The following is a 5,448-nucleotide window of genomic DNA, read 5'->3' on the forward strand; positions in this document are numbered from 1 at the left end:
CCCATCACTGCACTTTGTGATCCCATCACTGCTATTTGTGATCCCATCACTGCTATTTGTGATCCCATCACTGCACTTTGTGATCCCATCTTTAAAAGCTATGTATTGTAACAGTTCGATTTAGTCTTATATGTTGAATTTATCTATGAATTTAACGTAGCAAAACGAACACAGTTTCCATTCATTTGACGAAACTGTGAATTTCCTTTCAGTTGTAAATCCTCTTCTTCAAATCTCGTTTAAAAATCAATATTCGAAAAAGCAAAGAATGCGAATTGTCTTGAATTCAGTATCTGAATATCCACGTTTCTTTCTTTCTCAGAAACGTATACGTTCATCGAGTTATTCATTCAGGGGAAAGTTTCGAGGCAGAGTAGATTTGTTTGTTTGTAATTAAACGCAAAGCTACACAATGGGTTATCTGTGTTCTGCCAAGCACGAGTATCGAAAATCGATTTCTAGTGGTATTAGTCCGTAGACATATCACTGTGCCACATGTACACACGCTGCTTCCACGACATTCTTGTTGAACTATCTCCTACCTGAAGAAGCTGAAGGATGAAAAGGGTATTCATAATATTCCAAACGAAGAGATACTGACAAAGTCATCAGATGCAATGCCTATAGATTTCTTTGCAATCGGACTGTTTAAGTGGAAGCTGAGAAACCATCGTCCTCGTACACTGGATGGCTTATGGAAAACATGCAGGTCCTAGGGGTGCTTTAAACATGACAGCTTTATAACAGAGCCTTTTGAAATGGAAAGTGCATTTAAGGACTATTGTCAAAATGCACGATCGTGAGATAGAGCATGACTAGACGTAGCGACATGGACTGTAATCATATGGCACCCCCTAGTGGCACAGCGGTATGTCTGCGGACTTACAACGCTAGAATCCGGGTTTCGATACTCGTGGTGGGCAGAGCACAGAAAGTCCATTATGTAGCTTTGTGCTTAATAACAAACAAACAAACAGTCATATGGCGAGGCTCCAAGATCATTTTACATATCACACCCAACCTCTGCATACCTAAAATAATTATGGATAGTTGTTCTATTAACATGCAACATTAGAAAGTGTATAAAATGAAGGCACAAGTGTTTATGCTGGTTTTACTAATACACTCGGAAGATAAGAATATGTTAGATTAATATGCTCAGAGGTTAATAGAGTGCTAAATGTTATAATATACTGAGAAGATAACAGTGTATTAGACTAATATGATCCTGATACTAGTTATAAGTTTCTATCTAGTAAGAACTAATTTTTATAAGAGCAAGAAGACGGAAAAATAGAACACAACTTGAGTAGTGTTTGGAGTAATTTTGATAAAATTTAGTTTTATAATAAGTAAAAAAAAGTGAAACTGTATAGCATTCTTCACGAAATACTAACATCCAGTTTACGAATCGATGAGACTGAATTCGGGGATTGGGTGAGCTACAGAAGGGCGTTTACGGTTTCCGTTATTCAAGCTAGAACCAAGTAAAATTTACCACAATAAAGGATTAGACCTTTAAACATCAAAAACACATTTTACTGCAAAAAACAAAACAAAAAAAAAACAAATAAAAAACAAACAAACAAAAAAAAACCCAAACTGTTAATAGTGTTCGGCCACGAAGATGTGGAGTTTAGGGGTGGGCCGGATCTGCTCCCCTTGCACAAAATAATAGAAGTGTTCATGTTCAGGCAGGTACTGCACTTAGCCAACTTAAAGCTGCAAGTAAACTTCGTTGAGCCATCCTCAGCCATTTATTTCTACATAACTCGCGAAATCCGCGGAGAAAACGGCTTTATAAATCTGAGGAACCATACATTGTATTGCGCCACATATGAGTTTATTACCGTGTTTGGTGTAGGATTTTGAATGGAGAAATGGTTTTACTCTCTTGTATCCTGGAGACTTATGCGAATTCAGCCATGTCGGTGTGATATTCATACTCTAGATATCGCGAGAGAATTTGTTTGGGAATCAATCTAACAAAAATATCATACTGATTCGCAGATTGTGTGTTAAAGAAAAAAACTGATAAAAGTGTTTTAATGTAGATTTAGAATATATATATATATTATTATTATTATTACTAGGAGTAACAAATTAATGTTAAAAATCGAGAAATAATAAATTCTTCATTGATATATACGGAGAAATACTAGTTGTTATAAAATTTCTTTTAAAAAATAAATAATTTCTTAATAAGCTCCCACATTTTAAAATATCAAAGACTGACTACGAAAAACGTTATCTTTCCTTCCATTAATACCACAATAATGTGACATTTGAATAAAATCAATTTATAATAAAACTTATGAATTTTGTATGGAAATCTATTCCTTAATTTCTAAATTCTTATATGGGTGAAGTTACACTTAAGACACGTGTATGTTTTTTTATATCCACCTGTAAAACCACAATGTTTTGGGTAAATCATATGTATGCGTAATAAATCTTTATATGTCGCCATTTGGTATTGAAAACTAAACTATTGAATTTGTATGAAAACTCTCCAAAGTTTTTTAAGCATAATAGCAAAAATACCAAAATATTTATCTATACAAGAGCAGAAAGCCTAGAAATTTTAAGGTCGAACAAGGCGTAATCGTTAGTATATCAGGCTTCGAATGCAGGGGTCAAAGATTCGAGCCACGATACCGTTGAGCACGCTCTATGTTTTCAGTTATGGTGACTTAAAGCCCTAAAAATACTCCGGAAACAGTTCTTTCAGTGGAGTGTTAGAGGACCTTATCATGGGGTAAATAATACTTCAGGACCTTACCATGAGGTAGATAATACTTCAAGACCTTATCATGGGGTAGATAATACCTCAGGACCTTACCATGAGGTAGATAATACTTCAAGACCTTATCATGGGGTAAATAATACTTCAGGACCTTACCATGAGGTAGATAATACTTCAAGACCTTATCATGGGGTAGATAATACCTCAGGACCTTATCGTGAGGTAAATAATATCTCAGGACCTTATCATGGGGTAGATAATACCTCAGGACCTTATCGTGAGGTAGATAATATTTCAGGACCTTACCATGAGATAGATAATACTTCAAGATCTTATCATGGGGTAGATAATACCTCAGGACCTTATCATGAGGTAGATAATATCTCAGGACCTTACCATGAGGTAGATAATACCTCAGGACCTTACCATGAGGTAGATAATACCTCAGGACCTTACCATGAGATATATAATACCTCAGGACCTTATCATGAGGTAGGTAATATCTCAGGACCTTATCGTGAGGTAGATAATATCTCAGGACTTTACCATGAGGTAGATAATACCTCAGGACCTTACCATAGGGTAGATGATACCTCAGGACCTTACCATGAGGTAGATAATACCTCAGGACCTTATCGTGAGGTAGATAATATCTCAGGACCTTACCATGAGGTAGATAATACCTCAGGACCTTATCGTGAGGTAGATAATATTTCAGGACCTTACCATGAGGTAGATAATACTTCAAGACCTTATCATGGGGCAGGTAATACCTCAGGACCTTATCGTGAGGTAGATAATATCTCAGGACCTTATCATCGGGGTTGATAATACCTCAGGACCTTATCAACTCTCTGAACTATAAAGATATAAAGGTTACTTCTAAGACCAATAATTTGTAGATCAGACTACATGACATATTATCACAGTCTGACTTAAGACCAATAGTATGTATCTTAAACAACATGACAGATTATCACATGTCTGGTTTAAGACCAGTAATTTGTATTTTATACCACATATTATCACATGTCTGGTTTAAGACCAATAATTTGTATTTCAGACCACATGACAGATTATCATATGTCTGATTTAAGACCAGTAATTTGTATTTTAGACCACATATTATCTATCACATATTTTATTTATATAAATATGAATGAGCAGAGCGACTGACAGCATTTTATGACATTTATGTTGCCTTGTTATGGTTAAATTATTGTAAGTCTCTATAGTGCTAAAATTACTTTGTGCAGTTTATAACTTTTTTAACCAACGTTGTTACCTAATTACTCTTGAAAGTTTGATATGATTGGTTATTTCTCTTGAAAGTTTCGATATGATTGGTTATTTCTTGAAAGTTTCGATATGATTGGTTATTATCTCTTGAAAGTTTCGATATGATTGGTTATTTACTCCCGGTGAATGGCGCATTGCCATCAAAACAAAAACAACGATAGAGAGAAAAAAAAATGTTTGGTTGTTTTTATTTTAGCATTTTCTGCACATAACCTTTCCTAATTTGAACTGACAGGCTGGAAGGAAGGTAACTACTCAACAGCACTCTCCGCCAATTATTGGACTTGTCTTCTCTGACCGAATAGTAAGATTTGAACATCATTTTTATACGTAACCACAGGCCCCAAAATGGGGAGTGCGTTTTTCCAGTGATGGGTCGCGAACCATGAATCCCCTGAGTCACCGTCCGAAAACACTAACTGTTATCTCACGCCAAGCCTTTTATGAAATAATGACACTTTAATTAACAAAACAATAACTTAGTGGCCTAAACACACTTCCGAGGTAACGTCACGACTGGGTATTTCTCAGCCTTTTATCCGACGATGTGTGTGTGTGTCTTTAATCTTCCATTACCCGTTTCGTGTAGATTATCCCAACAATGAACACTTATATAGAAATCTAGTCACGCTGTAGGTCTATTCTCTACAATAGTTTAAAAGAATCTCCAGTAGCTTGAGCATCATCCCACGTTATTATCATAGCATGTCAAAAACCCCGCAAATGTGGGTTATATTCTCGTTTGTTGTCCCGGTTGTAGTTCAGCAAATCCCAAACCTTGGACTATGAGGTAGTCAGCCTTTAGTGACATGTTTACCCTAATTTACTGATGCAGGCAACTTTTTATTACAGAGACAGGAGCGTTATTTACATATATATATGTGTACATGTATATAAACACTAACTAAATGTATTATACATTTAAACGCTATAATATGAAAAATGTTTTAACTTCTAATAGAGAAAGAACACCTATATTTACGTTTTACATCACAATGATGTGTTGTTAATATTACTTAATACAGAAAGAACACCTATATTTACGTTTTACATCACAATGATGTGTTATTAATATTACTTAATACAGAAAGAACACCTATATTTACGTTTTACATCACAATGATGTGTTATTAATATTACTTAATACAGAAAGAACACCTATATTTACGTTTTACATCACAATGATGTGTTATTAGTATTACTTAATACAGAAGAACAGCTATATTTAAGTTTTACATCACAATGATGTGTTATTAGTATTACTTAATACAGAAAGAACACCTATATTTAAGTTTTACGTCACAATGATGTGTTATTAATATTACTCAATACAGAAAGAACACCTATATTTAAGTTTTACATCACAATGATGCGTTATTAATATTACTTAATACAATGAATAT

The sequence above is a fragment of the Limulus polyphemus genome, unplaced genomic scaffold, assembly GCF_000517525.1.
Source record: "Limulus polyphemus unplaced genomic scaffold, Limulus_polyphemus-2.1.2 Scaffold9288, whole genome shotgun sequence".
NCBI lineage: Eukaryota > Metazoa > Arthropoda > Merostomata > Xiphosura > Limulidae > Limulus > Limulus polyphemus.